Source organism: Oncorhynchus tshawytscha, unplaced genomic scaffold (genome assembly GCF_018296145.1).
Source record: "Oncorhynchus tshawytscha isolate Ot180627B unplaced genomic scaffold, Otsh_v2.0 Un_contig_7308_pilon_pilon, whole genome shotgun sequence".
In the NCBI taxonomy this organism is placed as follows: Eukaryota; Metazoa; Chordata; class Actinopteri; order Salmoniformes; family Salmonidae; genus Oncorhynchus; species Oncorhynchus tshawytscha.
In genome coordinates, this window is record NW_024609411.1 from 71548 (window position 1) to 84485 (window position 12938).

The following is a 12938-nucleotide window of genomic DNA, read 5'->3' on the forward strand; positions in this document are numbered from 1 at the left end:
AGGCTGGTACGATATGTCATGAACCCAGGATCCATAAGGCTGGTACGATATGTCATGAACCCAGGATCCATAAGGCTGGTACGATATGTCATGAACCCAAGATCTATAAGGCTGGTACCCCATGTCATGAACCCAGGACCCATAAGGCTGGTACCCCATGTTATGAACCCAGGACCCATAAGGCTGGTACCCCATGTCATGAACCCAGGATCCATAAGGCTGTACCCCATGTCATGAACCCAGGATCCATAAGGCTGGTACCCCATGTCATGAACCCAGGACCCATAAGGCTGTACCCCATGTCATGAACCCAGGATCCATAACGCTGGTACCCCATGTCATGAACCCAGGATCCATAAGGCTGGTACCCCATGAACCCAGATCCATAAGGCTGGTACCCCATGTCATGAACCCAGGATCCATAAGGCTGGTACATGTCATGAATGTCATGAACCCAGGATCCATAAGGCTGTACCCCATGTCATGAACCCAGGATCCATAAGGCTGGTAAGATATGTCATGAACCCAGGATCCATAAGGCTGGTACCCGATATGTCATGAACCCAGGATCCATAAGGCTGGTACCCCATGTCATGAACCCAGGATCCATAAGGCTGGTACCCATGTCATGAACCCAGGATCCATAAGGCTGGTACGATATGTCATGAACCCAGGATCCATAAGGCTGTACCCCATGTCATGAACCCAGGATCCATAAGGCTGGTACGATATTTCATGAACCCAGGATCCATAAGGCTGGTACCCCCTGTCATGAACCCAAGACCCATAAGGCTGTACATTTAAGGTGTGTTTCAGTCCTGAAGACTATACATCCACAGTGCAATATAAACACATGTTTGGGGGGGCATCAAATTAAACAAATTATTGTCTTTTTTTAAATGTATATAACAGTATTCCAACCTTGTTTCGAATTATCTCGTCCAAATGTAGTGCAATTCCAACAGATTTTATTTGGTGTCAAATGAACTAATTATTGTCTTTTGTTGAAGGTATTATATATGTTTAGCAACATAAAGGCCCTCCAGGATTGTTGCATGATTCCACAATTTAGTTTGCATCCGATTCAATGGGTAACTTTTATTTTGAAAACCGAACCGCCGATTTTACTATTGATGCTCAGGCAAATGTTGTTCACGACACACACACACACACGCAATAAAGAGATCAGAGGGAGACTGTGTGAGAGGTGAATGCGAAGCAGGGATATTTATTCTCCCTTTTGTACTTTAACTATTTGCACATCATTACAACACTGTGTGTGTAGACATAATACGACATTTGAAATGTTTGTAATTGTTGATTTCACTTGTGTTGATGATCTATTTCACTTCTTTTTGCAATGTAAACACATGTTTCCCATGGCCAATAAAGCCCCTTAAATTGAATTTAAATTGGTGAATGATCGACAAGAGAGAGCAGGGGTATATTCATTATGGAAACAGTGTTCACCACCCCCCAATGTTTTTGCCCGCCAACGGGTCAAAGACCGCGCGATTTTCACAATGAAACGCCCTATTGAAAGAAGACACCTCGCTGAAGAGATAGAAACTGTCCCCAGATCCGTAACTGGTTGGGAAGGGTGGGGGCGATGATGTCAAAGTTGGCCCAACTTTCCTGATGACAGAGAGAGTTTGGGAGAATGGCTGCCCTGAGAGTTCTGCTTTACATACAGACATAATTTGAACGGTTTTAGAAGCTTTAGAGTGTTTTCTATTCAATAATAATTTTTATATGCATATATTAGCAATTTTGGACAGATTTTTTTTTCTGTTTACTATGGGCACGCAATTCCTCCAAAGGGGGCAGTATTCTGCCTAGCCTTAACAGGATTATAACTTATTAAGAACTAAATGGAAGCAAACGGAGCAAAATTTGAGTTAATATTGGATAAATACAGGTAGGTCCCTTCACATTTCGTTCAGTCCGTTTATTAAACATTTTGCAACTAGGCCCCTGGCAGAGAGATGAGATACAATACAATACAAGAGAGTTATGAGGACATGTTTTTATTTTATTGCCTGAAGATGGAATGGAATGGTTTTCAAAATGGAAGCCATATGGAAGTGTTCATATGGACATACGAACATAATAACAAGCTAACTCACTTCCTCGTTACATTACGAGACTCACTCGCAGCGAATGCACTCTTTTTTTTCTCATTCTCGAGCGCGCACACACACGCGTTAACCCCGCCTGACCCGACACAGCCACTCAGCTGTAATCGTCAGTCCTGGTGCCATGCCAACAGTAACAGCATTTTCCACTCACAAGAGTCAATCACAGATCAAACAATGAGCCAGATGTTTCACCGGATGGTGCGTGTTCAGTAGTTGTGTGTTCAGTAGTTGTGAGGTCAGTAGTTGAGGTCAGTAGTTGTGTGATTGTGGTCAGTGGTTGTGTGATTGTGGTCAGTGGTTGTGTGATCAGTAGTTGTGAGGTCAGGAGTTGAGGTCAGTAGTTGTGGTCAGTAGTTGTGTGACTGTGGTCAGTGGTTGTGTGATCAGTAGTTGTGTGGTCAGTAGTTGCGGTCGGTAATTGTGGTCGGTGGTTGTGTGGTCAGTAGTTGTGCGGTCAGTAGTTGTGTGGTTGTGGTCGGTGGTTGTGTGGTTAGTAGTTCTGGTCAGTAGGTGTGTGATTGTGGCCAGTGGTTGTGTGGTCAGTAGTTGTGGTCAGTAGTTGTGGTCAGTATTTGTGTGGTTGTGGTCAGTAGTTCTGGTCAGGAGTTGTGGTCAGTAGTTGTGTGATTGTGGCCAGTGGTTGTGTGGTCAGTAGTTCTGGTCAGTAGTTCTGGTCAGTAGTTGTGTGATTGTGGTCAGTAGTTGCATAGTCAGAAGTTGTGGTCAGTAGTTGCAGTCAGTGGTTGTGTGGTCAGTAGTTGCAGTCAGTGGTTGTGTGGTCAGTAGTTGCTGTCAGTCATTGTCGTCCGTTGTTGTGGAAGGCAGTTGTTTGGTCAGTAGTTGTGTGGTCAGTAGGTGTTGGGTCGGTAGCTGTGTGGTCAGTTGTTGTGGTCAGTAGTTGAGTGTTTGGTAGTTGTGGGAAAGTGGTCAGTAGTTGTGTGGTCACTAGGTGTTTGGTCAGTAGTTATGTGGTTGTAGTCAGTAGGTGTGGTCAGTCAGTGTTTTCAGTAGTTGTGGTCAGTTGGTGTGGGCAGTTGGTGTGGTCAGTTGTTGTGTGGTTAGCAGTTGATGTCAGTAGTTGTGTGGTCAGTAGCTGTGGTCGGAAGTTGTGTAGTCGATGTGTGTGGTGTGTAGTTGCGGTCAGTGGTTGTGGGATCGGTGGTTGTGTGACCGGTAGTTGTGGTCAGTAGTTGTGGTCAGTTGTTGTGCTCAGTAGTTGTGGTCAGTGGTTGAGTAGTTGGTAGTTGTGTTATCAATAGATGTGTGGTTGTGGTCAATAGTTGTGTGGTCACTAGTTGTTTGGTCAGTTGTTGCGATGTAAGTCGTTGTGGTCAGTTGTTGTGTAGTCAGTAGGTGTGGGCAGTTGCTGTGGTCATTTGTTGTGTGGTCAGTGGTTGTGGTCAGTAGTTGGGATCAGATGTTGGTCTGTAGGTGTGGTCATTCGGTGCGGTCGATGGGTGTGGTCAGCAGGTGTGGTCAGTAGTTGTGTGGTCAGTATTTGTGGTCGGTAGTTGAGGTCCGTAGTTGTGTGGTCATTAGATGTGGTCTGAGGTTGCGGTCAGTAGTTGTGTGGTCAGTCGATGGGACAGTAGTGGAGAAGGTAGTAAGTTTGAAGTTCCTCGACGTACACATCACGGACAAACTGAATTGGTCCACCCACACAGACAGCGTTGTGAAGAAGGCGCAGCAGCGCCTCTTCAACCTCAGGAGGCTGAAGCAATTTGGCTTGTCACCAAAAGCACTCACAAACTTCTACAGATGCATAATCGAGAGCATCCTGTCGGGCTGTATCACCACCTGGTACGGCCCACAACCGTAAGGCTCTCCAGAGGGTAGTGAGGTCTGCACAACGCATCACCGGGGGCAAACTACCTGCCCTCCAGGACACCTACACCACCCGATGTCACAGGAAGGCCATAAAGATCATCAAGGACATCAACCACCCGAGCCACTGCCTGTTCACCCCGCTATCATCCAGAAGGCGAGGTCAGTACAGGTGCATCAAAGCTGGGACCGAGAGACTGAAAAACAGCTTCTATCTCAAGGCCATCAGACTGTTAAACAGCCACCACTAACATTGAGTGGCTGCTGCCAACACACTGACTCAACTCCAGCCACTTTAATAATGGGAATTGATGGAAAATGATGGAAAATATATCACTAGCCACTTTAAACAATGCTACTTAATATAATGTTTACATACCCTACATTAGTCATCTCATATGTATATGTATATACTGTACTCTATATCATCTACTGCATCTTTATGTAATACATGTATCACTAGCCACTTTAACTATGCCACTTTGTTTACATACCCTACATTACTCATCTCATATGTATATACTGTACTCGATACCATCTACTGCATCTTGCCTATGCCGTTCTGTACCATCACTCATTCATATATCTTTATGTACATATTCTTTATCCCTTTACACTTGTGTGTATAAGGTAGTAATTTTGGAATTGTTAGGTTAGATTACTCGTTGGTTATTACTGCACTGTCGGAACTAGAAGCACAAGCATTTCGCTACACTTGCATTAGCATCTGCTAACCATGTGTATGTGACAAATACAATGTGATTTGATATGATTTGACGTGTACTGTGTGCATGCGCTGACCAACTGGCAAGTGTCTTCACTGACATTTTCAACCTCTCCCTGTCCGAGTCTGTAATACCAATATGTTTAAGCAGACCAACGTAATCCCTGTGCCCAAGAACAGTAGGGTAACCTGCCTAAACAAACAGTGACCCATAGCACAGACGTCTGCTTAAAAAGGCTGGTCATGGCTCACCTCAACACCATCATCCCAGAAACCCTAGACCCACTCCAATTCGCATACCGCCCCAACAGTTCAACAGATGATGCAAATTCCATTGCACTCGCCCTTTCCCACCTGGACAAAAAGAACTCAGGGTTCAACACTATAGTTCCCTCAAAGCTCATCAATAAGCTCAGGACCCTGGGACTAAATACCTCCCTCTGCAACTGGATCCAGGACTTCCGGATGAGCCACCCCTTGGTGGTAAGGGTAGGTAACAACACATACACCATGCTGATCCTCAACACTGGGGCCCCTCAGGGTTGCGTGTTCAGTCCCCTCCTGTACTCCCTGTTCACTCAAGACTGCACGGCCAGGTATGACTCCAACACCGTCATTACATTTGCTGATGACAACAGTGGCAGGCCTGATCAACGACGAGACAGCCTATAGGGAGGAGGTCAGAGACCTGGGCGTGTGGTGCCAGGACAACAACCTCTCCCTCAGCGTGATCAAGACAAAGGAGGTAATTGTGGACTACAGGAAAAGGAGGACGGAGCAGGCCTCCATTCTCATTGCCGGGGCTGCAGTGGAGCACGTTGAGAGCTTCAAATTCCTTGGTGTCCACATCATCAACAAACTAACATGGTCCAAGCACACCAAGACAGTTGTGAAGGGGGCACAACAAAACCTATTCCCCCTCAGGACACTGAAAAGATTTGGCATGGGTCCTCAGATCCTCAAAAGGTTTTACAGCTGCACCATCGAGAGCATCCTGACTGGTTGCATCACTGCCTTTTATGGCAACTGCTCAGCCTCTGATCGCAAGACACTACAGAGGGTAGTGCGAATGTCCCAGTACATCACTGGGACCAAGCTTCCTGCCATCCAGGACCTCTATACCAGGCGGTGTCAGAGGAAGGCCTTAAAAATTGTTAAAGACTCCAGCCACCCTAGTCATAGACTGTTCTCTCTGCTACCACACGGCAAGTGGTACCGGAGCGCCAAGTCTAGGTCCAAGAGGCTTCTAAACAGCTTCTACCCCTAAGCCATAAGACTCCTGAGCATCTAGTCAACTGGCTACCCAGACTATTTGCAGTGCCCCCCCCTCACCCCTCTTTACACCGCTGCTACTCTCTGTGGTCATCTATGTATAGTTACTTTAATAACTCTATCTACATATACATATTACCTCAAATAACCGGTGCACATTGACTCTGTATCGGTACCCGCCTGTATATAGTCTCACTATTGTATTTTTTTAAACTGCATTGTTGGTTAGGGGCTCGTAAGTAAGCATTTCAATATAAGGTCTACACCTGTTGTATTCAGCATTTCACTGTTAGGTCTACACCTGTTGTATTCAGCATTTCACTGTTAGGTCTACACCTGTTGTATTCGGCGCATGTGACTAATACAATTTGATTTGATTTGATTTCCGTTAGGGAACACCTACTCTGTGAGGTTAATGTGTGCATTGACTCAATTCGCCCTTGCACTCATCCTAAACAACGCCATATTTTTTTGTAACTTTTAGCAAAGGCTAAAGTCGACAACAGATTCTAGTTTGGGAAACAGCAAACCGACTGAGATATTATGTTTCGTCAATGAGAATCTCGCTCCGTCTTCTTCCACTGGACTTCCTCTCATCACCATGGCGACGGAAATACCAACCGGATGATTCAGGTGAAACATCTGGCTCGTTGTTCAATCTGTGTGTATGGAAAATGCTGTGTTGTTACTGTTGGCACGGCACCAGGACTGATGATTACAGCTGAGTGACTGTGTTGGATAAGGCGGCGATAACGTGTGTGTGTGTGTGTGTGTGTGTGTGTGTGTGTGTGTGTGTGTGTGTGTGTGTGTGTGTGTGTGTGTGTGTGTGTGTGTGTGCAGGCATGCGCAGGCATGCGAGTCTCCTAATGTAACGAGAAAGTGAGTTAGCTTGTTATTGTGTTTGTGATTTTAACCGTCCTTTCGACCAAAGTAAATATCCAGATGAACACTTTTCCACATCCAGATTTCAAATGTCGTATTATGTCTACACACAGTGTTGTAATGATGTGCAAACAGTTAAAGTACAAAAGGGAGAATAAATATCCCTGCTTCGCATTCACCTCTCACACAGTCTCCCTCTAATCTCTTTATTGCGTGTGTGTGTGTGTGTGTGTAGTGAACAACATTTGCCTGAGCAACAATAGTAGAATCGGCGGTTCGGCTTTCAAAATAAAAGTTTCCCCTGAATCTGATGCAAACGGATACAAATGGAATTATGGTACATTTGGACGAGATCATTTGTAAACAAGGTTGGAATATTGTTATATAAATTCAACAAAAAAATAATAATTAGTTAATTTGAAATGGCACTGTGTATGTATAGTTTTTTGGACTGCAACATAACGTCAATGTACAGCCTTATGGGTCCTGGGTTCATGACATGGGGTACCAGCCTTATGGGTCCTGGGTTCATGACATGGGGTACCAGCCTTATGGGTCCTGGGTTCATGACATGAGGTACCAGCCTTATGGGTCCTGGGTTCATGACATGAGGTACCAGCCTTATGGGTCCTGGGTTCATGACATGAGGTACCAGCCTTATGGATCCTGGGTTCATGACATGAGGTACCAGCCTTATGGATCCTGGGTTCATGACATGAGGTACCAGCCTTATGGGTCCTGGGTTCATGACATGGGGTACCAGCCTTATGGATCCTGGGTTCATGACATGGGGTACCAGCCTTATGGATCCTGGGTTCATGACATGACATGGGTACCAGCCTTATGGGTCCTGGGTTCATGACATGAGGTACCAGCCTTATGGATCCTGGGTTCATGACATGGGGTACCAGCCTTATGGGTCCTGGGTTCATGACATGGGGTACCAGCCTTATGGGTCCTGGGTTCATGACATGGGGTACCAGCCTTATGGTACCAGCCTTATGGGTCCTGGGTTCATGACATGGGGTACCAGCCTTATGGGTCCTGGGTTCATGACATGAGGTACCAGCCTTATGGGTCCTGGGTTCATGACATGGGGTACCAGCCTTATGGATCCTGGGTTCACCAGCCTTATGGATCCTGGGTTTCATGACATGGGGTACCAGCCTTATGGATCCTGGGTTCATGACATATGGTACCAGCCTTATGGGTCCTGGGTTCATGACATGGGGTACCAGCCTTATGGGTCCTGGGTTCATGACATGGGGTACCAGCCTTATGGGTCCTGGGTTCATGACATGGGGTACCAGCCTTATGGGTCCTGGGTTCATGACATGGGGTACCAGCCTTATGGGTCTTGGGTTCATGACATGGGGTACCAGCCTTATGGATCCTGGGTTCATGACATGGGGTACCAGCCTTATGGGTCCTGGGTTCATGACATGGGGTACCAGCCTTATGGATCCTGGGTTCATGACATGGGGTACCAGCCTTATGGGTCCTGGGTTCATGACATGTTCATACCAGCCTTATGGGTCCTGGGTTCATGACATGGGGTACCAGCCTTATGGGTCCTGGGTTCATGACAGCCTTATGGATCCTGGGTTCATGACATGGGGTACCAGCCTTATGGGTCCTGGGTTCATGACATGAGGTACCAGCCTTATGGTCCTGGGTTCATGACATGGGTACCAGCCTTATGGGTCCTGGGTTCATGACATGGGGTACCAGCCTTATGGATCCTTATGGGTCCTGGGTTCATGACATGGGGTACCAGCCTTATGGGTTCCTGGGTTCATGACATGGGGTACCAGCCTTATGGGTCCTGGGTTCATGACATGTTCATGACATGGGGTACCAGCCTTATGGATCCTGGGTTCATGACATGATCCTGGGTACCAGCCTTATGGGTCCTGGGTTCATGACATGGGGTACCAGCCTTATGGATCCTGGGTTCATGACAGGGGGTACCAGCCTTATGGGTCTTGGGTTCATGACATGGGGTACCAGCCTTATGGATCCTGGGTTCATGACATGGGGTACCAGCCTTATGGGTCCTGGGTTCATGACATGGGGTACCAGCCTTATGGGTCCTGGGTTCATGACATGGGGTACCAGCCTTATGGGTCTTGGGTTCATGACATGGGGTACCAGCCTTATGGATCCTGGGTTCATGACATGGGCAGCCTTATGGGTCCTGGGTTCATGACATGGGGTACCAGCCTTATGGATCCTGGGTTCATGACATGGGGTACCAGCCTTATGGATCCTGGGTTCATGACATGGGGTACCAGCCTTATGGATCCTGGGTTCATGACATGGGGTACCAGCCTTATGGATCCTGGGTTCATGACATGGGGTACCAGCCTTATGGGTCCTGGGTTCACCAGCCTTATGGATCCTGGGGTACCAGCCTTATGGATCCTGGGTTCATGACATGGGGTACCAGCCTTATGGATCCTGGGTTCATGACATGGGGTACCTTAGCCTTATGGGTCCTGGGTTCATGACATGGGGTACCAGCCTTATGGATCCTGGGTTCATGACATGGGGTACCAGCCTTATGGATCCTGGGTTCATGACATGGGGTACCAGCCTTATGGATCCTGGGTTCATGACATGGGGTACCAGCCTTATGGATCCTGGGTTCTTATGACATGGGGTACCAGCCTTATGGATCCTGGGTTCATGACATGGGTACCAGCCTTATGGATCCTGGGTTCATGACATGGGGTACCAGCCTTATGGGTCTTGGGTTCATGACATGGGGTACCAGCCTTATGGATCCTGGGTTCATGACATGGGGTACCAGCCTTATGGATCCTGGGTTCATGAGCCATGGATCCTGGGTTCATACAGCCTTATGGATCCTGGGTTCATGACCAGCCTTATGGATCCTGGGTTACCAGCCTTATGGATCCTGGGTTCATGACATGGGGTACCAGCCTTATGGGTCCTGGGTTCATGACATGGGGTACCAGCCTTATGGATCCTGGGTTCATGACATGGGGTACCAGCCTTATGGATCCTGGGTTCATGACATGGATCCTGGGTACCAGCCTTATGGATCCTGGGTTCATGACACCAGCCTTATGGTCCTGGGTACCAGCCTTATGGATCCTGGGTTCATGACATGGGGTACCAGCCTTATGGGTCCTGGGTTCATGACATGGGGTACCAGCCTTATGGATCCTGGGTTCATGACATGGGGTACCAGCCTTATGGATCCTGGGTTCATGACATGGGGTACCAGCCTTATGGGTCCTGGGTTCATGACATGGGATACCAGCCTTATGGATCCTGGGTTCATGACATGGGGTACCAGCCTTATGGATCCCGGGTTCATGACATGGGGTACCAGCCTTATGGGTCCTGGGTTCATGACATGGGGTACCAGCCTTATGGATCCTGGGTTCATGACATGAGGTACCAGCCTTATGGATCCTGGGTTCATGACATGAGGTACCAGCCTACTCATTGACACCCACAGATTACAATTCTAAAGAGTTTACACAAATTTTGGCAGGACTTTAACTGTGGGAAATCACCTCACAATTCAGGCTGTTGAACATTCATATTGCAATGTACAGGGCTCCTGAGTGGCACAGCGGTCTGAATTGTGAGGTGATTTCCCACAGTTAGTCCCGCAATAAGAGCTACGATGATAATATTTGTGTAAACTCTTCAGAATTGTAATCTGTCAACGAATGCTGGCTGTATCACATCCGAATGTGATTGGGAGTCTCATAGGGCGGCACACAATTGACCCAGCATCATCTGGGTTTGGCCGGGGTAGGCTGGGTTTGGCCGGGGTAGGCTGGGGTAGGCCGGGGTAGGCTGGGGTAGGCTGGGGTAGGTGGGGGTAGGCTGGGGTAGGCATGGGGTAGGCGGGGGTAGGCCGGGGTATTTTCCTGGGGTAGGCTGGGGTAGGCCCTGGTAGGCTGGGGTAGGCCGGGGTAGGCTGGGGTAGGCCGGGGTAGGCCGTCATTGTAAATAAGAATTTGTTCTTAACTGACTTGTCTAGTTTAATGTTTAAATGTTTTTTTTTTAATGAACTTCTGGAATTGTAAGGTGATTTCCTACAGTTAAAGTCCTGTAATAAGACGCCAATATTTGTGTAAACTCTTCACATTTCGTGGACCCAAGATCCAGAGGTAACGCTGTACAGTGCAATAGAAGTCTGCCCCAATGCAATTCTAATACAGCCACTGTGGGACTTCAACTATCTTTCATGTGTCAAATTAACAACTTATTGTCTTTTGTTTAATTTATGTAACAACATTCCAACCCTGTTCAGCATTATCTAATCCAAATATGGCATTATTACATGATTTGTATCTGTTTGCATCAGTTTCAGTATGGGACTCTTATTTTGAAGTTGAACCGCAAATTCCATTGTGGTTCATCATTATTCTAGCTAGCATCACACATCACATGGGGTAAAAGAGTAACTTCCAACCTGCACTGTCTCAAACAGAGAACGGAGAAGAGCAACGGTCGCTAGTCGAGATCTGCCGCGTCGCAGAAGAACCACACTAGAACCTGAACAGAGAAAACAACTCAAAATCTGTCTGACCATCGGAGAAGTGAACTCGAACAAACCTGAGAGAAAACGGAGCCTTTGTTTTCAGAAGCAGCAGGGAGCCGAACCGGAAGAAAGATGATGAGTTTTCTGCCATACTTCTCCGCTGAGACCTGGACCCTCCTGGCCCTCCTCATCACCCTCATTGTAGTGTAAGGACTTGCCTCAAATCAAATGTTATTTGTCACATTTATCGTAGTTAACCAGTGTAGACTAACAGTGAAATGCTTAGTTAGGGGTCCTTTTCCAACAATGCAAGATTAGATATATATATTGTATAGTTCTCTAGAACATACTAATAGTTAACGTGTGTGTGTGTGTGTGTGTGTGTGTGTGTGTGTGTGTGTGTGTGTGTGTGTACAGGTACGGGTACTGGCCCTATGGTGTATTCACTAAGATGGGTATCCCTGGTCCCAAACCCCTACCTTACTTTGGCACAATGTTGGAGTATAAAAAGGTTAGTACCCATTCAGAATAAATATCTCTCTCATATTTTAAACAATAGTGTTATTTCCCCTCATGTAATACAATACATTGAGAAGGAAAAAGAGGACTAGCCTTTTTTCTTGTTTGAACAATAGATAAATACAAGGTAATATGAGACTTGATCAGTCTAGAAGTTGTATTACTGACCCCTAGTTTCAGGTCTGTTCTCTGTATCAGGTGTAGGACACACCTACATTCTCCTAGGGCATGCCCAGGCATGAATCAGCTGTTTTAGGTTTCTATCAGACCTCACTTTTCCACATTTTGTTACATTCTCTTATTCTAAAATGGTTTTTTATCTCTTTTTTCCCTCTCAATCTCTCACACAATACTCTCATGCAGGGCTTCACTACCCCATTTGACACAGAGTGCTTTCATTGACACGGGAGAACCTGTTTGTTTTCACTCCAGTCTGAGGTCTTGAGCAGACTTTCATCATGGATCTCTCTGTACTTTGCTCTGTTCATCTTTCCCTCAATCCTGACTAGTCTGCCTGACTAGTCCCTGCCACTGAAAAACATCCCCACATCATGATGCTGCCACCACCATGCTTCACCGTAGGGATGGTGCCAGGTTTCATCCAGACGTGATGCTGCCACCACCATGTTTCACCATAGGGATGGTGCCACCACCATGCTTCACCATAGGGATGGTGCCACCACTGTGCTTCACCATAGGGATGGTGCCATGTTTCATCCAGACGTGACCCTTGGCATTCAGGCCAAAGAGTTTAATCTTGATTTCATCTGACCAGAGAATCTTGTTTCTCATTGTCTGAGAGTCTTTAGTTACCTTTTAGCAAACTCCAAGCGGGCTGTCATGTGCCTTTTACTGAGGAGAGGCTTCCATCTGGCCACTCTACCATAAAGGCCTGATTGGTGGAGTGCTGTAGATATGGTTCTCCTCCTGGAAGGTTCTCCCATCTTCGGCCTCATGGCTTGGCGTTTGCTCTGACATGCTCTGTCAACTGTGGGACCTTAAGAAGACAGGTGTTTGCCTTTCCAAATCATGTCCAATCAATGGAATTTAC

General features: G+C 46.9%; 1 long non-coding RNA gene across 1 annotated transcript; it reads left to right on the forward strand.

Annotated features, from left to right (window-relative positions):
- Positions 1–11281: 11281 nt before the first annotated feature.
- On the forward strand, positions 11282–12263 carry LOC121844750. The gene is made up of 3 exons (XR_006082156.1): positions 11282–11574; positions 11786–11879; positions 12251–12263. It is a non-coding gene; the product is annotated as an uncharacterized LOC121844750 (long non-coding RNA).
- Positions 12264–12938: the final 675 nt, after the last annotated feature.